The sequence below is a fragment of the Mirounga angustirostris genome, unplaced genomic scaffold, assembly GCF_029215605.1.
Source record: "Mirounga angustirostris isolate CCGP_5_RB_7025 unplaced genomic scaffold, mMirAng1.0.hap1 SCAF_11, whole genome shotgun sequence".
Lineage (NCBI taxonomy): Eukaryota > Metazoa > Chordata > Mammalia > Carnivora > Phocidae > Mirounga > Mirounga angustirostris.
The window spans coordinates 105,727,321-105,754,502 of NW_026991719.1; the positions used below are offsets into that span (position 1 = coordinate 105,727,321).

General features: G+C 39.1%; 1 protein-coding gene and 1 non-coding gene across 6 annotated transcripts in view; one reads left to right on the forward strand and one right to left on the reverse strand.

The window, feature by feature from the left end:
* Window positions 1-27,182, reverse strand: part of SMARCA1 (SWI/SNF related, matrix associated, actin dependent regulator of chromatin, subfamily a, member 1) — a 786,408-nt gene that overhangs the window by 358,404 nt on the left and 400,822 nt on the right. Inside the window, exon 26 of one of the 5 annotated variants that reach the window (XR_008506687.2) lies at window positions 9,162-9,180. The exons of the other annotated variants lie outside the window; for them this stretch is intronic. The gene's annotated coding sequence lies outside the window, so the exon portion shown is untranslated. Of the gene's footprint in view, window positions 1-9,161; window positions 9,181-27,182 lie in introns of those variants that run through there. 5 annotated transcript variants of the gene reach the window in all.
* Window positions 8,704-8,834, forward strand: LOC123851649 (small nucleolar RNA SNORA63). Its single transcript, XR_006792664.1, has one exon. It is a non-coding gene; the product is annotated as a small nucleolar RNA SNORA63 (small nucleolar RNA).

Below are 27,182 nucleotides of genomic sequence, written 5' to 3' on the forward strand. Positions count from 1 at the left end.
ACTATAAATACAACCTTATTCATGTCATTCCTCTGCTCAGAAAACTTCCATGATTTCCTACTGCCTAGAGAATCAAGTCCTAGACTCTTATCTTGTCATTTACAAATCTATAAGATTGGGCTATAAGTTAAAACGCCCTAAGAATGTTTTGGACATTCTCTGTCCATCAATTCTTTGAACTATAGAGTCAGACTCAATAAAAGGAAGGAGAAGGCCTTTCCTGGATAGCAGTGAGCTGTGTATAAATGTAGGTAAATCTAGTCCAAATTCGTAGAAAAATATACAGAAATCCAAAATAAGTCCTCTTCATTTTGGTTTACTCAGGGAGATTGTGGAGGCATGCAGAGGAGCACTGGTAATCCAAGAATGGGTAACAGGTTCCTTTCACAATTAAGAAACTGATGCCCAAAGAAAATAAATCACATAGCTCAACCATAGAGACCTTGAACTAGGACCCTGTAGTCCTTTCAGTTTAGTGGACTTTTAGGCCAGCTTTCATTCACTGTACCATTCTGCTTCCTATTTTCTAGGGTAGGATAGAAGTGGAGCTGAATAACAAAGCTCATTTTCAGACATTAACAAATTAGTTGTAATTAATTTCTCAGAGCTGCTTGCAATCCCATGTGATATCCTAAGGAAAGGGGTCACTTAAACAGATAAGTGTAGGTGAGAGACAGGAGATACTGCAGGGAGGGCAACACCAGATGGTTCACAGCAATGGGAGGCAGCATGGGGGCACTGGGCATCTGGAGAGCAGAGAGCCAGAAGAGGAATGGAGGCCTGCTCCAAGCATGACAATTTTTTGCCTTTCAGGTGTACTTCATTTGCCTTTGGGGCAGTGGCAGGAATGGGAAGTATAATGATGGTTAAGATTCAGGGTTGACTTTAAATCTGCTGAATTGAGGTCACCTAATCTTGACCTTCATTCCTTGACTGATGCTGAATTCAGCATTCAAACAAATTACTCTTTGCAGTTAAAATCTCCATAGATGAGTCCTTTTGTAAGCTATGCTTAGTATGCTAATGAATCATGCTTGTCTATGAGTTTATCGTTGAAGGGCTTATGAAGAGCAATCTATCAAAAATGGTTTATATCTTCAGCTTGCCTCTAAAATTGTCATTGGTGAATGCGTACTGATGTTCAGAGTCCCCATTATGTCACCGTACTAGAAGAGCTTGCCCTGGGCTCCAAATATTAGCTATGGTTTCCTTGTACTGTAGCACCTCAGGAAACTTGCCATTCCTAAATTTTATGGAACTTAATGGGTAAAGATTCTAAATTAAAAGAGCTTTCCAGGGAATGCAATACTCATGTTAGCTGGCCAAGAGAATATTTCCTGATCTCCCTGTACCCAGAAAACCAAATTGGTAAGGCAGCTTTAGTGTATTGGCAAGAACACTTGACACTGACTAGCTCTGTGGCCTTGGTCATGGTCACTCCTCTAGAGCCTGGTTTCCCTTCTATGATACAGGGAATAATTTTCTTACCTCACCTTACCTGAATTGGAGCCCCCTGCTTCTCCTGTTACTAGCAAATACATTTCATTATGAATTAGAGTGCAACTTTTTAATATAATTTAAGAATGTTACCATCTATTGTGTTCTCTAAGCCTTTCCCACGCCTGTTTATGAGGCTGTCTTTTTTTTTTTTTTTAACTTCTTTGTTAATCACAGCAGATATCTCTGTCATTTGGGGACTCACTCTGTATTAATGAATATGGATTGGACTCTTCCTAATTGTTCTCTGAACACCTCCCAATTTTCAGAAGGGTAATTGATTTCAATCAACTTCTTTAGTGCACTCTCTACACTCTTGAAGCCTGTAATTTTCAAGTTCAATATTTGTGTGCTTGTACCCTCAGGAGTGCTTCAGTTGGATCCCATTTTAATCCTAGAATTCTAACCAGTCACCAGCTTGGAGTGTATTTATCACTACTTTTTAGTATGGCTGAGCCTTGATTTAGAGCATAACCCATATACAAAACCTAAATTTTCTAAAAAGTTAAATTATAAAAGCACTCTTCAATTTAAAATATAAAAATGTTATTTGGCTTTAGTGAAGAGTGTATAGAAATGTTTCCTATGCCTTTAGCTGTATAATAGTCTGGGGCAAAGAAACGAAAGGTCAGATGTCAGGTGTTTATTGTGGACAATTAGTCAAAGAGAAGACTCGGAAATGAGAGAAACTCATTGGGGCAGTAATAATTTCATTTACAAAATTTGGTTTTAGCCTAACTTCTAGAAATGCAGAGAATAAAAAGTATATTTGGATACATTTCCACATAATAGCTAGACTTTTCTGGTTCTGAAACTTTTCCCATATGATTTATATGATATATGATATATATATATTGCTCAAGTCCATGTTCAAAGATCTATAGTGACTATTTTTCTATGGAATTTGGAGTGATTAATTTTACCCCACACTAGATATTTTGTCATTACTTCTGCCTCTGAGAGATCAAAGCTTCCTTTTTTTAAATAAAGATTTTATTTATTTATTTGTCAGAGAGAGAGAACAAGCAGGGGGAGAAGCAGGCTCCCCGCTGAGCAAGGAACCGGATGTGGGACTTGATCCCAGGACCCTGGATCATGACCTGAGCCAAAGGCAGACACTTATCCGACTGAGCCACTCAGGCATCCCAGAGCTCAAAGCTTCTTATCAGATTCTTTTGGGAGGAATACCTAAATCGAGAATAGACCCTTTCATCACTATTTTGTACTAAAATTAACCTCATTGAGGTTCTTATTACTATTCTTTGAGATTCTTATTTCCATTCTTCAGCTGGACTATTGCAAAAACCTAACTGGACTCCCTATTTCTTTTTTCTCTCCACTTCAACCCAACACACACTATTGCCAGAATAATTTTCCCCAAACATTGTGCATTCCCTTATTAGATCTTCAGTGGCTACCTATTACCATTGACCTGGAAGGCCATATCCCATAATCCAACTTTTGAATTTACCTTTCTAATTCTATTTGTTATTACAAATTCATATACTGTGTGCTCCAGCCTGCAGAACTATTGTGATTCCTTGAATACTCCATGCACATTTACACATACCCCTGTGTCTACTTATGCTGTGCTTTCAGCCTGTATCTCTTTCTCACCATCTCTCTGTATCTGCATTTTATGGGTCTGCATTTGTTAGGTAAACATAGAACTTTTGTTGAGAGATACAATAAAGTAGAATGGCTTTAAAAATTCAGAAGTTCATTTTTCTCTAATGTGTCAGTTCTGTCATGTTTCAGAATGGCAGTGGTTATGCTTTGCATGGCCATTCAAGAACTTAACATCTTGATAAGTTGTCAATTAAACAAGTTCCTGCTCTAACATCCCTTAGGGTGCAGTCCTCCTCTGAGTGGTCAAGGCTGGCCCACCTCATCCAGGTTCCAGCAGGAGGAAGAAGAAGGAGTGCATAAAACAGGTCTATTCTCTTAAGGCTTATACCTGGAAGAGGCACATGCCAACTTTTCACATTCCATTGGCAATAAATCAGTCACACATTCACACATAACTGCAAAGGAGGCTAGGTATTATAGGAGACTAGGCATTATAGTCTAGCCACATGTATGGAAGAAGTGGAGAACAAATTTTGGTGGCCAACTCTAAGTTTATGCCACACTGTTGAAATTTGTTTCATTTGCCATTTTCCTTCTTTCAGGCCTTTCCTGAACCCCTCAGCTGAAAGTGATTTCTCCTTCCTCTGAACTACTCTAGTCCAGGGTTTCTCCACCTGTGATGTGCATAAGAATCATTTGTGGTTTTGTTAAACTACAGTCTTAATCAGTTGGTCAGAGGCTATGTCTGTAATTCTGCATCTCTAACAAGCTCCTCAGTGATACCCCTGCACTGGTCTGCAGAACATACCATGAGTACAGATGTTCAAGCCTATTTTCTGTTCCTCTCTTGTGGGATATAAATTTTCCTCCTTCATAGTAGTTATTCATGTGCATATCTTAACCTCCTTAATAAACCATTAACTCTCATAGCAAACTCTGAATTTCTTTGGCATTTTGTTTTTCTCACCCAGCCTCTCTCCAGCACCAGGAATAGTCTTGTACATTCAGAAGTACTTAATAAATATTTGAATAAATGATAAGCAGTATCAACTAATTTAGAATGTTGAGCATAAGCTTTTTAAAGTTTATTTAAATTCTAGTTAACATGTAGTGTAATATTAGTTTCAGGTGTACAACATAGTAATTCAGTACTTCCATACATTACCCAGTGCTCATCACAACAGGAGCATAAACTTTTGAAAGGCATCATTACTTATGCCAGGTTTTGGACTATGCTTAGTGCAATCACTTGTTTGAAAATGGTTGAAAAATCCATTCCCACATAGCCCAAACTAAGGGAGAATCTGCCAGATAGCTGAGCTGAGTTAAGTGGAATTCAGCAAATGGAAACCACATTTTATCAAAGACTTTTCCCCTCCATGGGCTGCGACCATTTCAAAGGAAATACTAATCCTTATGTTTGGAATTCATTTTCAGAGAGCCTCTCTGCTTCATAAGAGTAATTTTGTGCCAGTAATTTTGAGTCAGTTTGATAATTTTTGAAGAGGTGGTTGGCTTTTTTTTCCCCCACCTGGAAGTACTCAATGATCTTCCATTTGGAAAGTGTCAAGTCAGGTTGCAATTAAAGCTGAATGAGGAGGACTCTTCTCAGATAGGCCCTATTTTAGCCTGTTCTTTCCTCAGTCCTGACATATGTTCTGGGCCTTGAGGGTTAGAGTGGAAGAAGGGAAAGGAGATGAAGTGGGATGGGGTTGAAAACAGAGACTACTTTGTAATCTAATCTGATTCATATGGAGCAAAGGAGACCTCAGGCCTCCAGCATCACTCCTCTAGCCTGCATAATGAAACCCCTAGCTGGAACTATTTTCTACTTGGAAATTGTCATAAATGAGACAGGGCTGAAGTTTCTCTTTTGGTCTCTGTCTGGAAAAAGGTTTCACAAGTAAATGAATCATGTTACCAAGATTTTAGAGGTTCTTAGCCTAGTTGAGGAAATAAGTTTTAGTCTCTATTAGCCCCTCAACTAAAGCATCAATCACAAACCACAGAACTTCAGAGTGGGGTCCTCAATTCTCACCTACAGGCTCTCTCCTTGGCAGTACCTTGTTAGCCCTTAATTCCATGATTAGCCTTTGGAATTGAGAAAAAGATATTCAGACATGCTACTAATTTATACTGACTGCTCCCTTTCCTTACTGTGACTATGTAAGGGTTTACAGTATTATCAGTGCAGTGTGTCCTAATAAGTTGTTATTGCACATATTATTGTACATGACTTTGTAAGTATTCTACATGTTTTTGGCCTTCCCACTCCCTTGGTGAGAACGTGATAGCCTCACAATTCAAGAATGACAATGATCCCTGTTGAGCCAAGCCAGGTCACTAGGGAGCACAATTTAAGGAGGTGCTCACCCAAACACACTGACCCTGTACTTGCATGACCCTGAGAGAGACAGTCTTCTTAAATCCTATGCCCCAAGGGACTGGCTTCCCTTATCTTAGTCCAGGTTCTGATTCTCAAGGCAGAGAGCCCGAAGTTTCTGAGATCATTTGGGTAACAGTCAGGCCTTTCAACCCTCCTATCCCTTTTCTTTTTGGTAAATGCAGAGATCCGACAAATGCAAATGGGAGAAAATAAAAATGAAATTCAGCAATCGTGATTTTATTCATCATATGGATGTAAGACTGTCATTCTGCTCATTTGCCCTCTATGCTACAGCTAAACAAAGACTTGACATAGATTTTATAATGAGCACACATTCATTATTAGCTTTGGGGATCTCCTTTGATTTAAATCTTGACATTGCTCCTTAGTCTCAAAGCCCCCTGAATTTTTAGACCATCAATGACACATCTAAATGCAGACATGCACATCATTCCTATCCATTGCCTAACTATACCCACTTGCAAGGCACATGTGGACACCACCTAATTAGCTGTGACGTGCATTTTGGCATATGTTGGAAGTTAAAGCCACTTCCTTAGAGGAACTCAAACTCCGAATTTATCTTTATTAAGGCCTTGTCCAAATGATAAATATACACTGCCTCCTTGCTATCTACTGCCTGGAAATAAATCACTTTAGGATTGATTTGCTAACAGCTTTCTTCACTCTAAGGGTCCTCCTGCCCCAGAGGTCACACTGTCCTTCTTCACAAATGCTGATAACCAAACAAAATACCAAGCTGATCATAGTGAACAAAGAAGGAAACCAGGGGCAAGGGTAAGCAATTCCCTTTGCACAGCCCAGAAAAAAACAGCCTTATAAGACACAATATCATATTCTAGAAACCTACCTCCCCCCCCCAACAAACCACTGGTGAGTATATGAGTTAACAGATGGGATATATATAATATATACATATATATAATTATATGGATATATATTTAAATATATATATTTGCTTACTCTGAACTCTGGTACTTCAGTCAGGAATTACAAACTCCTCCAGGAATCCACCAAGTAGTATAAATAAGTAAAACTGGATGGGTTATGAAGCATCCAAGAGCGGTGGGGACTTCAGGGAAACAGAGAATGCATTTCTCATCCACTCCAGCCTCCTTTTGCCACATGGGAACATTGGACAAATCCTGTTAGATCTTCTGATTCTTCAAGAGGAGGCAACTTGATTTTTTTCTAACATGATAGTTCCCATTTTTTAATTCAAATTCAATTAGCCAACATATAGTACATTAGTTTTTGATATATTCAACTAAGGAATCACTGAACATTATAACACCCAGTGCTCATCATATCATGTGCCCTCTTTAATTCCCCTCACCCAGTTACCCCATCCCCCACCCACCTCCCTTTCCACAGCCCTCAGTTTGTTTCCCAGAGTCAAGAGTCTCCTATAGTTTGTCTCCTTCTGATTTCTTCCCATTCAGTTTTCTCTCCCTTCCCCTATTGTCCTCTGCACTATTCCTTATGTTCCACATATGAGTGAAACCATATGATAATTGTGTTTCTCTGATTGTCTTATTTCGCTCAGCATAATCCCCTCCAGTTCCATCCATGTCGATGTAAATGGTAGATATTCATCCTTTCTGATGGCTGAGTAATATTCCATTGTATATATAAACCACATCTTCTTTATCCATTCATCTGTTGAAGGACAGCTGGGCTCCTTCCACAGTTTGGCTATTGTGGGTATTGCTGTTATGAACATTGGGGTGCAGGTGCCCCTTCTTTTCACTACATCTGTATCTTTGAGGTAAATACCCAGTAGTGCAATTGCTGGATCATAAGGTAGCTCTATTTTTAATGTCCTGAGGAACCTCCATACTGTTTTCCAGAGTGGCTGCACCAGCTTGCATTCCCACCAACAGTGTAAGAGGGTTCCCCTTTCTCCACATCCTCACCAACGTTTGTTGTTTCCTGTCTTGTTAATTTTGGCCATTCTCACTGGTGTAAGGTGGTAGCTCGTTGTGGTTTTGATTTGTTATTTCCCTGATGGCAAGTGATGTGGAGCATTTTTTCATGTGTCTGTTAGCCATTTATAGGTCTTCTTTGGAGAAGTGTCTGTTCATGTCTTCCAAAAAGGAAACAGTCAACAAACCTAAGAGGTAACCCACAGAATGGGAGAAGATATTTGCAAATGGCATATCTGATAAAGGGCTGGCATCCAAGATCTACACAGTACTTATCAAACCCAGATTATTTGGTTTTTGGGTGTTGGGTTTGATAAGTACTTTATAGATTGATCATACCATGCACATTTTCAGACCACAATGCTATGAAACTTGAAGTCAACCACAAGAAAAAATTTGGAAAGACCACAAATACATGGAGGTTAAAGAACATCCTACTAAAGAGTGAGTGGATTAACCAGGAAATTAAAGATGAAAAAAAAATACATGGAAGCAAATGAAAATGAGAACACGACAGTCAAAAACCTTTGGGATGCGGCAAAGGTGGTCCCAAGAGGGAGTATATATCAATACAGGCCTTCCTCAAGAAGAAAAATCAAATACACAACCTAAACTTACACCTAAAGGAGCTGGAAAAAGAATAGCAAATAAAGCCTAAAACAGCAGAAGGAAAATAATAAAGATTAGAGCAGAAATCTATAGATATAAATATAGATAAGAAAAAAAAAGAACAGATCAATGAAACTAGGAGCTGGTTCTTTGAGAGACTTAAGAAAATTGATAAACCCAAGCCAGACTTATCAAAAAGAAAAGAGAAAGGACCCAAATAAATAAAATCACAAATGAAAGAGGAGAGATCACAACCAACACCACAGAAATACAAACATTATAAGAGAATATTGTGATATAAGTGTAAGAGAATATTATGAGCAATTATATGCCAACAAATTAGGCAATCTGGAAGAAATGGATAAATTCCTAGAAACATATAAACTACCAAAACTCAGATAGGAAGAAATAGAAAATTTGAACAGATCCATAACCAGCACAGACATGGAATCAGTAATCAAAAATCTCCCAACAAACTAGAGTCCAGGGCTGGATGGCTTCCCAAGGGAATTCTACCAAACATTTACAGAATAATTAATACCTATTCTTCTGAAGCTGTTCCAAAAAACAGAAATGGAAGGAAAACTTCCAAACTCATTCTACGAGGCCAGCATTGCCTTGATTCCAAAACCAAAGAGTCCCCTAAAAAGAATTACAGGCCAATATCCCTGATGAACATAGATGCAAAAATCACCGATGCAGGATCTAGTTACAATGTAGCTGTAAAGTGCTGCCTTGTCTTTGCCCCCTGCTCAAAATAAAGCTGTTACCTTTCTAGCCCTGTCCACCATGGTGCTTAGCAGCCAGGGATGCATGGTCTCAGACATGTTTACCAAGTAAAACACTGACTTGAGGGGCGCCTGGGTGGCTCAGTCATTAAGCGTCTGCCTTCGGCTCAGATCATGATCCCAGGGTCCTGGGATCTAGCCCCGCATCAGGCTCCCTGCTCAGCGGGGAGTCTACTTCTCCCTCTCCCACTCCCCCTGCTTGTATTCCCTCTCTCGCTGTGTCTCTGTCAAATAAATAAATAAAATCTTTAAAAAAATAAAAATAAAAATAAAAAAATTAAAAAATCACCAAGATACTACCTAATTGAATCTAACAGTACATTAAAAGGATTATTCACCATGATCAAGTGTGATTTATTCCTGGGCTTCAGGGGTGGTTCAATATCTGTAAAACAATCAACATGATACAACACATTAATAAAAAATGGATAAAAACCATATAATCCTCTTAATAGATGCAGAAAAAGCATTTGACAAAATACAGCATCCTTTCTTGAATAAAAACCCTCAAGAAAGTAGGGATAGAAGGAACATACCTCAACATCATAAAGGCCATATATGAAAGACCCACAGCTATTATCATCCTCAATGCGAAAAAACAGAGCTTTTCCCCTAGGGTCAGGAATACAACAAGGATGTCCACTCTCACCACTGTTGTACAACATAATACTGGAAGTCCTAGCCGCAACTCTCAGACAACAAAAAGAGATAAAAAGCATCCAAATCAGCAAGGAAGAATTCAAAATTTCACTCTTCACGGACAACATGATACTCTATGTAAAAACCTGAAAGACCCCACCAGAAAACTCCTAGAGCTGATTCATGAATTCATCAAAGTTGCAGGATATAAAATCAATGTACAGAAATCTGTTGCATTTCTATACACTAACAATGAGGCAGAAGAAAGAAATCAAGGAATCAATCCCATTTAGAATCCCACCAAAAACCATAAGATACCAATGAATAAACCTAACCAAAGAGGCAAAAGATTGGTACTCTGAAAACTATAGAACACTTATGAAAGAAATTGAGGAAGACACAAAGAAATTGGAAAATATTCCTTGCTCATGGATTGGAAGAACAAATACTGTTAAAATGTCTATGCTTCCCAGAGCAAGCTACACATTCAATGCAATCCCAATCAAAATAACATCTGCATTTTTCACAGAGCTGGAACAAACAATCCTAAAATTTGTATGGAAACAGAAAAGACCCTGAATAGCCAAAGTAATGTTGAAAAAGAAAACCAAAGCTGGAGGTATCACAATTCCAGACTTCAAGCTGTATTACAAAGCTGTCATCATTAAGACAGTATGGTACTAGCACAAAAACAGACACATAGATCAATGGAACAGAATAGAGAGCCCAGAAATGGACCCTCAACTCTATGGTCAACTCATCTTCGACAAAGCAGGAAAGAATATCCAATGTAAAAAAAAGATGATCTCTTCAACAAATGTTGTTGGGGAAATTGGACAGCAACATGCAGAAGAATGAAACTGGACCACTTTCTTACACCATACACAAAAATAAACTCAAAATGGATGAAAGGCCTAAATGTGAGACAGGAAACCATCAAAATCCTAGAGGAGATTACAGGCAGCAACCACTTTGACCTCGGCTGCAGCAACTTCTTTCTAGTCATGTCTCTGGAGGCAAGGGAAACAAAAGGGAAAATGAACTACTGGGACCTCATCAAGATAAAAAGGCCTGCACAGTGAAGGAAACAATCAATAAAACTAAAAGGTAACCAACGGAATGGGAGAAGATATTTGCAAATGACATATTGGAGAAAGGACTACTATCCACAATCTATAGAGAACTCATCAAAATCAACACCCAAAAAACAAATAATAGTTAAGAAATGGGCAGGAGACATGAACAGACATTTCTCCAAAGAAGACATACAACTGGCTGACACGTGAAAAAATGCTGAACATCACTCATTATCAGGGAAATACAAATCAAAACCACAATGAGATACCACCTCACACCTGTCAGAATGGCTAAAATTATCAACTCAGAAAACAACAAATGTTGGAGAGGATGCAGAGAAAGGGGAACCCTCTTATACTGTTGATGGGAATGTAAACTGGTTCAGCCATTCTGGAAAACAGTATGGAGGTTCCTCAAAAAGTTAAAAATAGAACTACCCTACTACCCAGCAATTGCACTACTAGGTGTTTATGCAAAAGATAAAAAAGTGCTGATCTGAAGGGGCACATGCTCCCCAGTGTTTATAGCAGCATTATCAACAATAGCCAAATTATGGAAAGAGCCCAAATATCCATCAATTGATGAATGGACAAAGAGGAGGTGGTGTATGTGTGTGTGTGCTGGAATATTACTCAGCCATCAAAAAGAATGAAATCTTGCCATTTACAACAATGTGGATAGAACTAGAGTGTATTATGCTAAGTGAAATAAGTCAGTCAGAGAAAGACAAATATCATATGATTTCACTCATACATAGAATTTAAGAAACAGGGGCACCTAGGTGACTCAGTCAGTTAAGTGTCTGCCTTTGGTTCAAGTCATGATCCCAGGGTCCTGGGATCGAGCCCTGTGTCGGGCTCTCTGCTTGGTAGGGAGCCTGCTTCTCCTTCTCCCTGTGCCTGCCTCCCTGCCTACTTGTGCTCTCTCTCTGTCAAATAAATAAAATCTTTAAAAAAAAAAAGAATTTAAGAAACAAAACAGATGGACATAGGGGAAGGGAAAGAAAAATAAATACGATAAAAATAGAGAGGGAGGCAAACCATAAGAGACTCTTAACTGTAGAGAACAAACATAGTTACCAGAGTGGAGGTGGGTGGGGGCATGGGCTAAATGGGTGATGGGTATTAAGGAGGGCACATGTTGTGATGAGCACTGGGTTTTATATGTAAGTGATGAATCACTAAATTCTACTCCTGAAACCAATACTACACTCTAACTAACTGGAATATAAATAAGTAAATAAATAAATAGGTAAATAAATAAAGTGAATTTTCACCAACTCCAGAGACTGTTGCATTTTCCTAATGGATCTTCATGTGATCAAAACGCTGGAAACACTTTAGTTTTGACTCCTCTCAATCAATGGTCTATATGTTAAAGCATGAAACACTAGAAAATCATCTTCATTTTAAGGAACTTTTACACTCTAAAAAATAACCACCCTGTTAAGGCCACTTTTAGGCAACAGGTGTGAGTGATGGAATGTAGAAAGGGTCCACAGGGACCCCCTGGCTGAATCCAGACAGGTCCATAGGGTGAACCACCTCAAAATATCCATAGGCCCTAACTAACCAATAGTCTACTTATAACTAAGCCCAGTTACCAAAAAAGGTAAAATTCCATACTTGGCCATACCTTCTCATCTTCCCCCTTTAAAAACAGCCCTCACCCACTGCCTCATTGCAGACATCCATCCTCTCCTTTGCTGGCCTGCTGGCGGCCCACTCTCTTGCAGTGTATTCCAAACCCACTGCCTCATGGCAGACAGCCTCTCCTCTGCTATCTTGCCCTGCCCCCCCACTCCCCTGCTGTGTAATCAATAAACTTCTATCTCCTTTGTTCTGCCTCGGGTAGAATCCTTACAGTGCCCACACCACTGGTTCCACCAGATCCTTGTCCTGCATTTGGGGGCCCCCATCCGATCAGACACCCCACTTAAATACCACACACCCCAACAATGTAGTTGATCTTTTAGGTAAGTTTGACAAACCCGGTCTTCCTAATGCAGAGCCACTGACAGCAGCGATTTCATCCAGCCCCTCTTCCACCAAACAACCTCCCTGATTTAAACATACCCCAGGAGGAAAACAATGCTTCCTCCCAGCAAATGGTGAGTGAACCCACCTGCTGCCCATTGTTAGGTGCCAAGCAAAGCAATCAGACTTTCTTTGTATCAGCTGAAAGACCAGAAAATCACACACCCATGCCTAACTGACTCACACCTGTGCTCGAAAAGGTGGCAACAGCATTGAGCATCTTGAGACTAAATCTGGAATATTGTCTACTTCGAGCAAAATGACTTTTAGTGTTTCAGGCAAGCCTCAAACTTCTCTAACAGGCTACATATGATTTGGAATACACATTATTTGTTCTTTCTTCCTGGTAATCTTTCAAGTCTAAGTCCTGCCTAGTAGAGGACTTCCAGATCATGGCAATATGCAGAGATCCCAGGCATAGATCTAGAGTGGTCAGTCTGCAAATTAGCAGATAGTCCCTCCATATGTGCCTATGCACAAATGCATACCTCAACCCATAAGCAGACTCTGTTTTTGTTTTGTTTTGTTTTTTTTAAGATTTTATTTATTTATTCATGAGAGAGAGAGAGGCAGAGGGAGAAGCAGACTTCCCGCGGAGCAGGGAGCCCGATGCGGGACTCGATCCCAGGACTCTGGGATCATGACCTGAGCCGAAGGCAGATGCTTAACCATCTGAGCCACCCAGGCGCCCAAGCAGACTCTGTTTTTAAGTAATAATGACAACAATTCTTTCTGTGCTTACTATATGTCAGGCGCTGTTTTAACCATTATCTCATTTTCTACAGGTAAGGGAACTGAGGCATAGATCTGCTAAGTAACCTGCCTGAAGATTGCACAGCTAATAGATGTGAACTCAATTAACTCCATGTGTTTTTTCATTAATTTATTCAAATCACTACTCTTAACAATTAAAAATACTTGTGTTAAACCAATTACCATAATTTGCTGATTTTAAATCAATAAAGTCTTTAAATTACTGTCATTTTTATTCTTTTATCTTTGCCATAGCACTTACAGTTTGCTTTAGTCAGACAAATGGTAATGTCTGTGCTCCAAATTCTCTAGGTATGGCCCATCATGGAGAATCATTCCAACTCTCTGCTCATGCTCTTCTCCCAGTTCCATCTCTACCTGTCAAAATCCTATACACCGGGACGCCTGGGTGGCTCAGTCGGTTAAGCGGCTGCCTTCGGCCCAGGTCATGATCCCAGGGTCCTGGGATCAAGCCCCACATCGGGCTCCCTGCTCGGCAGGGAACCTGCTTCTCCCTCTCTCTCCCTCTGCTTGTGCTCTCTCTGTCAAATAAATAAAACCTTTAAAAAAAAAATCCTATACATCTTCAAGAACCATCTCAGATATTCCCTCCTCTCTGAACCTTTCCTAATCACCTAGCTAGATACAATCTCTTCTTCCTCATATTTCTCCTTCGGGAAATTGTTATGGTCTAGCTATTAGTGGATATTGGGGTGAATATTTATCTTCACCTTCTATTCAACCATAAGTTCCTTAGAGGCAGAAATTGGGCCACACCTATCTCCAAATCCTCCACAGAGCCAAACACAGTGCCTTGCAAACAGTGAATCCAAATATATGTTAAGTGAATTGCATTTTCAGTTGAGGACTGCATGTACATGTTGCTATGAAACAAAGAAGCAAGAACAGTGAGAGATGTGAGGGAAAAAATGTAAAGTGGGAAAGATGTCAGAATTGTAACAGCATAAGAAATAGCCAGAAGGCAATATGTACAAATACCAAAGCATGCATGATGAAGGAAGCTAGGAGAGGTATGAACCATGGGGCATGAGAATGTGCCAGGATGAAAACTCTAAGGTCATAAAGAGGACAGCATTGCTGAAAAGAAACCCACAGGCCCAAGATGGAGTCACTTATGCAAGACCAAGTCACCAAATTAGAGCTTAATACCTAACCTAACTATAATTTTGATCTCCCCCAGAAATGTAGTCTTAATCAGTCAGGAATTTTCTGATCAGCACCAAGGGGGTAATCTGTCACATGGGCCCTCTCCCTTCCCCTCCCCCTCAAAGGATGATGAGGTAATCTGCATGACAAGACCCCCTGCACTTTCTTCTAAGGGAAAGTGACCATGCCTGAAACAATCTTTTGTTTTGCTAATTACTTCCTTGCCCTATCCTCCTTCCTATAAAAATCTATTTTGTACAACTCCTCAGAGCTCCCCTCTAATCACTAGATGGGATGCTGCCTGACTCATGAATTGCTTAATAAAGCCAATTAGATCTTCAAACTTATTCCATTGAATTTTGTTTTTTAACAGCATACAAGCTAATATCCTGATCACAGTGTCAAAAAAAATAATGGGAATCCAGCATGATAGCCAAAATGATAAAATAATTAAAATTGGTCAAAGAGACATAAAGTCAAAAAGAGTCAACTAATGGAAAGAGAATAGTCAAAGCCATACAGAAAGTTTGATTACTTAATGCAGTATGATAATGGTCAGCTGGTTAAATGTCAAATTATTTCAGTAGAAATTTGGGCAAGAGTTTAATTTTAGGAAACTTACCATTACTGACTGACTCTTCCAAGATAGAAGAGGAGTAGTTTCATTTTGTACCACACTAACAATTTTTCTGTCCAGTCAGATTTTCACAACCCATTAACCATCTTGTCAGTAGACTAGAGAATCTGAGCTATACCTAGATCTTTTAAGAAATGCCTGGAGGTCTTATCAAAATCCTATAATAAGAGGACATGGTCTAGTCAATAGGGAAGGTCCACATTTGGAATGAGGCTTTGTGAGGGACCTGTTTCAGAGTGCTAATCCCTAGCCCATTTTTTATAGCTGAGATCAGCTCACACGTTCAAAAGGTGGTTCCAATATGCCAGCTCATGGATCTGTGCCAATCTGTGATGGAGTTTACCCTTGCTGGAGATGAAATAAAAACAAAGATAAAGATAACAAAGATTAAATTTAATTATGTTTTTGTCTTTTATTTTTTTGTCTAAGTTCATTTTTATCTTTTTTTTAAAGAGACTAAGTCATATAATTTAATATAGTCAACTAAAATGGTTTTTATTTTAATGCTCTGGCCTTCCTGCTTGCTTGTTTTTAAACTACCTCTTTCTTAAATAAAATAGTAACAGTAATTGGTAGTTGTGTGTATGCGTGTTCTTACATGGCAAAATAAAATTCTGGCAATTTAATATTAGTTCTTCAAGTATATATCTATACTTATCTATCTACACACACACACACACACACAATTTTTCTTTTTTTTAAACTGGTCTAGGAACCTCTGCTCAGAAAAATGTTGATAACCTTAATAAGTATATACAAGGATTAGAGTAAGCCAATTCCAATTAACAGCCAAACTCAACAGTCTTATCCTACTGGTGGTAGGTAGCCATTTTCTTCAAACACAAAGGACAGTATAGTTATACAAGGCTATTAATTTCTTGCAAGAGTCTATTTAGGAAAATCTATGAATTAATATTGTTAAGGTTAATAATCTATTAAGACATATTACTTATAGGGGCACCTGGGTGGCTCAGTCATTAAGCGTCTGCCTTCGGCTCAGGTCATGATCCCAGGGCCCTGGGATCGAGCCCCGCATCGGGCTCCCTGCTCCGCGGGAAGCCTGCTTCTCCCTCTCCCACTCCCCCTGCTTGTGTTCCCTCTCTCACTGTGTCTCTCTGTCAAATAAATAAATAAAATCTTTAAAAAAAAAAAGACATATTACTTATAATTATTCCATTTAATGTGCAGAGCATGTAAATAGTGCTTCTGAACATTCTAAAGAGAGATGCATTCATATATTTACCCTTGAATCAGGCACTCCCATATTGCAGCATATTTGTATTTATAGATTTTTTTTTTCAGCCTCACAGACACTTCAGTGCAGTCTCTCACCATCCTTTTCGCAGCTTCCTGGTGGAGATGACATTTGCTCAGCTAGAGAATAGACACTTTCTAGCTGAGTTGCTCATCACACTTATACCCGAAGGCCTGGCTGATTGGCTGTCAGAGGACTCCAGCTGTTTAGTTGCCAGTGATGTGTCTTTCATAAGAAAAGACATTTTCTGGAACATCAACAGCTTGTTAAGGACTGGGGGGTGCTGGGGAGAAAACTTGATATTTTGGAGGAACAGAGTGGTTTGAACTTGGAGGAGGTGTGAAGATGAAACAAAAAAAGGGATAATCAGGAAACTTTTCCCCCATCTGTGTTTGAAAGACTCATTTTCAGAGCTAATGTTACAATTTGCAGTGAGCAACCCTCCACAGCTTAGAAGGTCAAGTGTTGGTAGAAGCAGTCTATTACCCACCCTAGTGGTGCACAGATCACATGAGGATGTAAAACTCATCAAAGAAGCTAGAAAACTTCTCATGAAATTGTCAGCAATTTCACTTCAATCTGATTTTCTTTGTGCCTTGGTTTCCTCTTCTAAAAATCAAGGGTGAAGAATACTCTCAGGGATGCTTATAAGACTCAGAGAGCAAAAAGCTGACCAAAGATACTTGGATTCTAAAGGCCTCTTTGGGAAGCCGAGTTGGTAACCAGAGCACGTAGAAGGGAGGAGCAAGCACAGTGCTAATGAGGCCATGCTTGCCAATTTGAAGCCCTTGTGGGCCAATTAGCTCTGCTTTCTTCCACAGCCATTGACTGACCCCTGAACTCTGGCCAGTCATCTTAAAGTTCTGTGCCATTGGTCACTGGGGTCACCGAGAGAGTATGTGGTTGGCTCTGTGAAAGCTAACTAACAGATACAAGGCTCTAAGTGTCACCTCTATGTATGAGGGGAAACACAGCAGCTCTTCAGAGCACAAAGTACTGTTTAATGGCCTGCTGGAGTTCTTCTGCCACCTGTATTTTCTACTCTCACAGCTTTTATCACTCTATATTGTCATTGTTGGCTTGCCTATTTGTTTCTCCTGCCAAATTATGGGCTCTTTGAGAACAGAAATTGTGTCTTACTCAATTATGTAACCCTGGCACCTTGCACAGTGTTGGCACATAGTAAGTGCTCAATAAATCTTTGATGAATGACTAATGGAATGTGAAGGGCCTAGCTTTATAGTTCTTAATCATGGTTTGACAACAACTCAGTGGGTCACCAATTTCACCATAAAATCCTGAAAAAAATCCTAAAAGAAAATGCATGTAATTCACTATGAAAACTTGAATGGATGAATGCCTTTGCAAAAATATTACTTAGGTGCCAAGGGACAGATGTGGATAGTAACAAATTAGTTTACCAGGGTAACATCAGCCTCTAAAGGTTGCTGATCAGTGGCTTAACCCTGGATCATTCAATTGCATATGGAACAAAACAAAAATTGTTTGAATAAAAAATAAAATCATAATCTGAGCTCACAATGGTGATATTTTGATCCCAAATATCAGTTGATGAAAGGCTGAGGAGGTAGAATACCCAGTGAGGTAGCTACTATTAGCATGCCCATTTTATATAGAGAGAAACTAAAAATCAGAACATTTATGTGATTTTCACAATCACTTACTGTTTAAGTGCCAGAGCCAGGATTCAAACCCAGGTCTTATTTTATTCCAAAAGTTTATTTGGAAAAAAACTTTTTAATGCACAGAAAGCATTGGGCAATAGGAAAAGACACAAACTAAATTGAGTGTGGTAGGAACCTCAGGTCCATCTTGGGACATAGTGGCAGATAAAGCTGAAAAAAGTGGGAACAGTTTTTTTATGGAGCTTGTACCTATTTCAGCAGGCAGTGGAGAGCTATGGAATGAGTCTGAGCAAGAATGGACCCAATCACAACCACACTATAGGTTAATTGAATTTGTGGCATTTCATTCAGTTGAATAAACATTTTGCTGTGTCTATAATGTATTGCAAAGAGAGGGTTGTGGTAGGGAGAAAGTAAAGACTACAGTGGGGAGTAGGAGAACTGATGAGTTATTTGTGGTCATTATGCAGGCTTAAGGCAGTGACCATCTTAACTAAAGCTATGGAAACTGTAATTGAAAGATGGAAAACTGGGGCGCCTGGGTGGCTCAGTTGGTTAAGCGACTGCCTTCGGCTCAGGTCATGATCCTGGAGTCCCGGGATCGAGTCCCACGTAGGGCTCCCTGCTCGGCGGGGAGTCTGCTTCTCCCTCTGACCCTCCCCTCCTCATGCTCTCTCTCTCTCTCATTCTCTCTCTCTCTCAAATAAATAAATAAAATCTTTAAAAAAAAAAAAGAAAGATGGAAAACTTACTGAGGAAGCAGAATTGAAAGGGTTGGTGACTGGATATGGTCATAGGAAGGGTTAAGATCTCTTTTGCTTGAAATAGAATATAGCTACCCTCTAGTAAGCAAATCTGAACATTGGCACCAGTTCCCATATATAATGGGGCCTTGATTTTGTAGAATTGGGTATTTTTCCATTGCCTTTGCTAGAGCATGGCCCTCTACCCTCCACTCTATAGTGATTGTACCTACTTGAACCTCTGTGTTTCTAGGTAGTATTAATAGGAATGTCAACTACTTAGGCCATGGCATCCAAATGTATGAAAAATTCTCACTAGGATTTTTACACATGGTTATTTCCAAGAAATATCAAAAGGAAATACCAAGGAACACTACCACCACCACCAAGAATTTTTCTTCCACTGACTTGTTTAATATGTACAAGTCTCACCATTCAGTAAGAGAATTCAGAAACAAAGATTCAGCATTTAGACTTTCCTGGAATCATGTTCACTGAAATTATATGGAGATATTCTTGCTTGAGAGAAGCAGGAGATTAGCATGGGTTCATGTATCTGGTGTCTTGATTATCCTTTTTCATTGAGTAGAATGAGGTCCTCAGAGAAAAGGACTCAAGACAGTTAAGTGAAGTTGGGTGGTGAAAATATTAAGAATGTCTACAACAGGAAACAGGCTCAGATAGAGCTCCAACTGATGGGTGCACAGGCACCTAGGTCAGCTTGCTCAAGGGTGTGAATGAATGGGAGAATGGGCCACCAGAAGGCAATCTTAGCAAGATATCTTCTTCAAAGATTTTCCTGTTATCAAAGAGCTGGGGTATGGAAAGTCCAAAAGGGTAAGAATTACTGGCCTAACTAATTAAGCTTTATCTGCAATAAACCAAAGCTCTGAAACTTAAAAATGCTGGTGTCATAACTAAGGTTCCCAGCCTAGGACACCTCACCATCCTCTGCACACATCTCAAATACTTCTTCCTTCAGGGCCCTCCACACTCTCAAAATGCAGTACTAAGTCACTAAGGAGGGCCTCCAAGTTGAGCTCTTATTCAGCATCTGCTGTATACATGTCAGTGTATTCCATTAATGCCTGCTACTTGGTTAAAGATAGTGAAGCCTTTCTGAGCAGTGAGGGGAGTGAGGGTATCAATTCACCAAGTGTCAAAGTAATGAACGGGGAAAGTAAAGCAAAATGAAGCCAATGATCAGCAGCAGCAGGAGCTACAAAGAAGCCTGCAACAAACCTTCATGCCTCTCACTTTAACTAAAGAGCCACTATAGGAAAGGGACCTATGAGGCATAGGACAAAGGATATTGCCTGGGCAGAGTAAGCCTTGCACCAATGTATATTGAGTGAAAGTCAGAAAAGTAGCATGAAGCCAGGTAGAGGTAGCCAGTGACCAAAGATAGATATTTGCTTTTTTTTTTTTTTAGAAAAAATCCTGCACCTCCCCCTATATTTTATAGTATCTGTTATTTTTTCCTAAATGCATAAAACTGTTTCTTTTTTGTTCCTTTATAAATACTTAAGAAATGCACCCCTTTCCATGGGATCTGACTGTGTGGGTGTACCTGCAAGTGACTGTAGCATAACTTCTTGCAATCCAAAGAATGAGCCTGGTTTACATGAGAAACCCATTGATTTGGACCCTACACATGTGAACTGGTGATGATTTAACTAGTGGATATTGTAAACAAGATAACCAGAGGGATACTTAAATCTATTCAAAGAAATACCCAGCTAATTAATTCTTTTTTTAAAGATTTATTTATTCATTATTTTAGAGAGAGAAGCATGGGGGAGAGGGAGAGAGAGAATCTCAAGCACACTCCCCACTGAACATGGAGCCCAATGCAGGGCTCAATCTCACCATCCCAAAGTCATGACCTGAGCCAAAATCAAGAGTTGGATGCTTAACTGACTGAGCCACCCAGGCACCCCAGAATAATTCTTATTAATATTTTTAAGTGGCTCTTCTAAGGACCAGTCAATACAACATCAAAATGCTTCATTAATTCAGACAACTCTTTGCTCAACATCTCCATCCTTTATTCCAAAACACTGATGATATATTTTAGTTTTGAAAATATGGAGAGTGATTTGGCTATACAAGTATAGCTAATGCTAAGTGGTCCCCTGAAAAGCTTGGAGTTTAAGCTGAGAGAATGAAAGACCTAAGAGACCCTCTCAAATGTGGAGAGTTCTCTGAATTCAGCCAAAGACATCCTCATGGGTTAAAAAAAAAAATAAGAATCTTTATCCACTTCAGTTAAACTCTATCACTCTGCAGGCAGCTTCCACTTGTTAAATACCATTAAGGTCCACTCTACCTTGGGAAAAAATGTATTTTAGTTCTCTAGAGATGTGAAAGAATGAACTAAGTAGTTTCTAAAATGAAGTGGACACTCTATATTGTTTATCTTCCCACTGATGAGCAAAGAAGCCTTTCCTAAGAAGTTGCACAAGTCTTTAAAACACATTTTGAGAGTTAGAGAGAGATAGACAGAGAAAGAAAGACAGAGAGATTAATTGAGCTCTAGGAAGAACTGGGAGTCAAGACCAAAATATGAAGGCTAGAAATTCCAGCCCCTACTTGCCAAAGTATACCTAGGTTGAGATTATAAGAAACCGGGGATTCTCTATCTTGATAAAGGTATTCCAACTCATTATAGTCCAGATGAGATGGGAAATGATGACATACTTGGGAAGAAGAAAAGAATAGGGTCCATTTCTAACTAACCAACAATAGCTTTTGTTCCAAAAATAAACTATAAGGTGAGCTGTCCCAGCAATCCAGGTACAATAAGGCAAGTAAGAATAAAAGAATAAAACTTAATATTTTCTCCTCAATGTGGAATATTGGAGAGAGAAACTAGTAACATGGACAGGCCCAATCTGAATGCTAAGGAAGAGAGAACAAGCTAGAAGGACAATATCTTCCTTTATATTTCTTTTCCAACCCAGCTTGCTTTTAGTACCTCAGGGAAAAGAGGAGGCATATTTGGCAAGGAAAGAGCTTTATTTTTTTGATAATGAAACAGCAGTCAGGAGACACATCCTCTAGTCCAGCTCTGTCCCTTCCTAGCTGTGGGACCTTGGACATTTAACTAAACCTCCCATGATTCCAGTTATCTGGTATGTAAAATTAGAGCCTTGGCTTAATTATGTATACAATTCAATTGTGTAAAATATTTTGAGACTCCCTGAATATTATAAAAAGTATTATATGATATTACAACTCCTCTAATATTCTATGATTCAATGATTTCATGTACCCAAGAAATAATTTCCAGACCCCAGAGATTCAGCTAAAGAGAATACATATATGTGTGTGCATGCACAGAGGAGGGAAGAGGGGAACAACAAAGAAAACGAACAATTCATTATGAGTGCACAAAAAAAAAGAAAAAGAAAATAGATGGTTCAAAAATAAATTGATGTCTAGTTACTTTGATTTACTCTAAACAAAGCTGCAACAGGGTAGGGTCACAGCTTGAAAAGTCTGTCTTGAAAGTTCACTCAGATTTTCAACCATGACTCCTGCCTCAAAGTCATGCAAAGGAAATTCTCTTGTGAACCTTTGAATCTCCATCAGCTGCTACAAGAAAATGAGAGTTGGATGAGGTACAAGGTGGAGAATAAAACAAGACCCTATTTCTAGACCATGTAAATGCCTTGTAATTGCATTTAGAATGTAAGAGGCAACTTGCTTTGTCATTGGCAAGATAAGTATGATTTTTTAAAGACAAAGAACTAATCCATACTCAGAACAGATGTTGGCAAACATTTTCTGCAAAAAGTCACATAGATAGTAAATATTTTAGGCTTTGCAGTTCACATACTGCCTCTGTTACATATTCTTCTTTGGTTGGTTGGTTGGTTGGGTTTGTTTTTGTATAATCCTTTAAAAATCTGAGCACAAAAACAGGTAGGAGTCTGGATTTGACCTACTGGCAGTAGTTTGCCAACCCCTGCTCTAGAATTCTAAGCTATCAAGCAGTAGTGGTAGTGAGAACTCAAATCTACCAGGGGTTTAAGTGACCAAAGTTAACTGGACTTAGAGAAGGTAAATCTATCAAGCTATATTCCAAAAGAACTGTGGAAGAATATACAAGCCAGGCAGTACAATGAGGCCCTTAGAGAACAGCCACAGCATTTCAAAGTATTACTAGGCATCTAGGCATCATCTAGGCAGACTGCAGAGCCAGTACTCTCATCCATTGTGCATATTTTGGAATAGCACCTTGTGAGTGGCTTTATGGAGGCATCTCACATTTTAGATAAACAGGGGTTTCTTACTCTTTTTATAAATCAACTCCCCTTTTCTCACTGATTTACATGAAAGTTTCAGATGGACTATCAATATGTACTTGTTGCTAACAAATTAGTCTTCACTGCCTCCTCCCCTTTTTCCCCCAATTTTTGCTACCAAGTACTTAGTGATGTATAAACAAACACAAATACAAAAGGCAACCCAATATTTATAGGACTCCTGTAAGAATATTTTAGTAAGCCGAAGAGTCCTTTCAAAAAGGTAGGGATTCCTCAATAGAATAGACTAGAAAGTCCAGAAATCAACCCAAACATACAGGAATTTCGTATATGCTAAAAGTGGTATTTAAATCCATGGGGAAGAAATAGCTGAATAAATGATGTTGAGACAACTAGATAGAAATCCAGAAATAGAGTAAAGTTGAATCTACAACTCATACCTGACCCAAATAAATTCCAGATAGATCAGTTTTAACATAAAAAATGAAACCATGAAATAACTAGAAGAGTGAAGTAATTTTTTTTTAATAATTTTGGAGTGCAGGAGAAGTTCTAAGTATGACACAAAACCCAGAAGCTAAAAAAGAAAAGTCCAATACAGCTGACTACATAAAAATAAAAATTCCTCTGTGCCAAAAACTTCCATGAGGTTAAAAAAATGACAAATTGAGAAAATATTTCCAATTTATATCACTGAATAGGAACATTCCTAATATGAAAAGATCTCCTATAAATCAACTTTAGAAGACCAAATAGAAAATGATCAAAGTATAATAAACAGATTATTTATAGAAAAAAAATACCAAATTATGCATACAATAGTTGCTCAAATTCATCCAAAATAAGAAAAATGCAAATTAAAAGCCTAATTGAGATACTATTTCCACCCATCAGACTGGTGATGATGAAAAAGTTTGCTAACACACTGTGCTGCTGAGGATGTGGAGAAATAGCCACTCTCATAAGTTGCGAAAGGGAGTATAATTGGCACAACATATATGGAGAGCAATTGGATCATATCTATCAAATTTGGGATATACTTACCTTTGGACCTAGAAATTCCACTGTTAAGAATTTATTCTACATATATGTTCATGTATAATAAATGACAAATGTATAAAGATATAAACTGGAGTTTTTGTAATAGATTAGAAGTATTTTAAATTAATCAGTAGGGAACTTGTTTATAGATTATGGTAGGTCCAATCCAAAGGGGCACCTGCCCCCAGTGTTCATAGCAGCAGTGTCCACAATAGCCAAACTATGGAAAGAGCCAATATGTTCATTGACAGATGAATGGATAAAGAAGATGTGGTACACACACACACACACACACAATGAAATATTACTCAGCCATCAGAAAGGATGAATACTTACCATTTACATCAATGTCGATGGAACTGGAGGATATTATGCTGAGTGAAATAAGTCAATCAGAGAAAGACAATTATGATATGGTTTCACTCATATGTGGAATAAAGAAACAATTCAGGGGATCATAGGGGAAGGGAGGGAAAACTGAATGGGAAGTCATCAGAGAGGGAGAAAAACCATGAAATACTCTTTATAGGAAACAAACTGAGAGTTGCTGGAGGTGAGGGCACTGGGGGAAGGGGTATATGGGTGATGGGCATTAAGGAGGGCACGTGATGTGATGAGCACTGGGTGTTATATGCAACTGATAAATTATTGAACACTACATCTGAAACTAAAATATATATATATATATATATTATGGTAGGTCCAATCATTAGACATCCATATGTTACTGATAGAAAATGCTCTCCAAAATGTACGCTTAAGTGAAAAAGTAAGGACCATAAAAATGTTTATAGTCTATAGTATGCTACCATCTGTCCAAAATTGCAGGAAAATATATACATATATGTATATGTGAAAGTAAGTAGAACGTTATGGTTAAGAGCATGAACTCTGAAGTCAGCCAACTTGAATTTGATTCTTGGCTCTACCACTTAATACTTATGTGACTCCTTTGTGCCTCAATAACTTCACTCATATATAATGGGGAAAATATTACCTGCCTTGTTTGGGCTTTTTCAGGATTAAATTAGTTAATGTTTATAAAAGTCTTAGAACAATGCCTAACACATAGTAAGTACTATTCAAGCATTTGTTTAATAAATAAATATGCTAAGAACATACCTGGCTGGATACATCTGGCTAAAGGACAAGAATGAAAGATGACTTACTTTTACACCTTCTGAGTATTGTACCAAACACTTACATAATACCTATTTTAAAAATTAAATAATTTTTTTTTAAGATTTTATTTATTTATTTGGCAGAGAGAGGCACAGCGAGAGACGGAACACAAGCACGGAGAGTGGGAGAGGGAGAAGCAGGCTTCCCGCCGAACAGGGAGCCTGATGTGGGACTCGATCCCAGGACCCTGGGATCATGACCTGAGCCGAAGGCAGACGCTTAACGACTGAGCCACCCAGGCGCCCAAAAAATTGAATAAGTTTTAAATAGAAATAATTTCTGGCCCCGCATTGGGCTCCCTGCTAGGCGGGAAGCCTGCTTCTTTTTTTTTTTTTTATTCTTATGTTAATCCCCATACATTACATCATTAGTTTTAGATGAAGTGTTCCATGACTCATTGTTTGTGCATAACACCCAGTGCTCCATGCAGAATGTGCCCTCCTCAATACCCACCACCAGGCTAACCCATACTCCCACCCCCCTCCCCTCTAGAACCCTGTTTGTTTTTCAGAGTCCATCGTCTCTCATGGTTCGTCTACCCCTCCGATTTCCCCCGCTTCATTCTTCCCCTCCTGCTACCTTCTTCTTCTTCTTTTTTTCTTAACATATATTGCATTATTTGTTTCAGAGGTACAGATCTGAGATTCAACAGTCTTGCACAATTCACAGCGCTTACCAGAGCACATACCCTCCCCAGTGTCTATCACCCAATCACACCATCCCTCCCACCCCACCCCCCACTCCAGCAACCCTCAGTTTGTTTCCTACAATTAAGAATTCCTCATTTCAGTGAGATCATATGATACATGTCTTTCTCTGTTTGACTTATTTCACTCAACATAATACCCTCCAGTTCCATCCACGTCGTTGCAAATGGCAAGATCTCATTCCTTTTGATGGCTGCATAATATTCCATTGTATATATATACCACTTCTTCTTTATCCATTCATCTGTCGATGGACATCTTGGCTCTTTCCACAGTTTGGCTATTGTGGACATTGCTGCTATAAACATCGGGGTGCACGTAACCCTTCGGATCCCTACTTTTGTATCTTTGGGGTAAATATCAAGTAGTGCAATTGCTGGATCATATGGTAGCTCTATTTTCAACTTTTTGAGGAACCTCCATACAGTTTTCCAGAGTGACTGCACCAGCTTGCATTCCCACCAACAATGTAGGAGGGTGCCCCTTTCTCCGCATCCCCGCCAACATCTGTCGTTTCCTGACTTGTTAATTTTAGCCATTCTGACTGGTGTGAGGTGGTATCTCATTGAGGTTTTGATTTGGATTTCCCTGATGCCGAGTGATATTGAGCACTTTTTCATGTGTCTGTTGGCCATTTGGATGTCTTCTTTGGAAAAATGTCTGTTCATGTCTTCTGCCCATTTCTTGATTGGATTCTTTGTTCTTTGGGTGTTGAGTTTGATGAGTTCTTTATAGATTTTGGAAACTAGCCCTTTATGTGATATGTCATTTGCAAATATCTTCTCCCATTCTGTCGGTTGTCCTTTGGTTTTGTTGACTGTTTCCTTTGCTTTGCAAAAGCTTTTTATCTTGATGAAGTCCCAATAGTTCATTTTTGCCCTTGCTTCCCTTGCCTTTGGCGATGTTTCTAGGAAGAAGTTGCTTCGGCTGAGGTCAAAGAGGTTGCTGCCTGTGTTCTCCTTTAGGATTTGGATGGACTCCTGACTCACATTAAGGTCTTTCAACCATTTGGAGTCTATTTTTGTGTGTGGTGTAAGGAAATGGTCCAGTTTCATTCTTCTGCATGTGGCTATGCAATTTTCCCAACACCATTTGTTGAAGAGACTGTCTTTTTTCCACTGGACATTCTTTCCTGCTTTGTCAAAGATGAGTTGACCATAGAGTTGAGGGTCCATTTCTGGGCTCTCTATTCTGTTCCATTGATCTATGTGTGTGTTTTTGTGCCAGTACCAT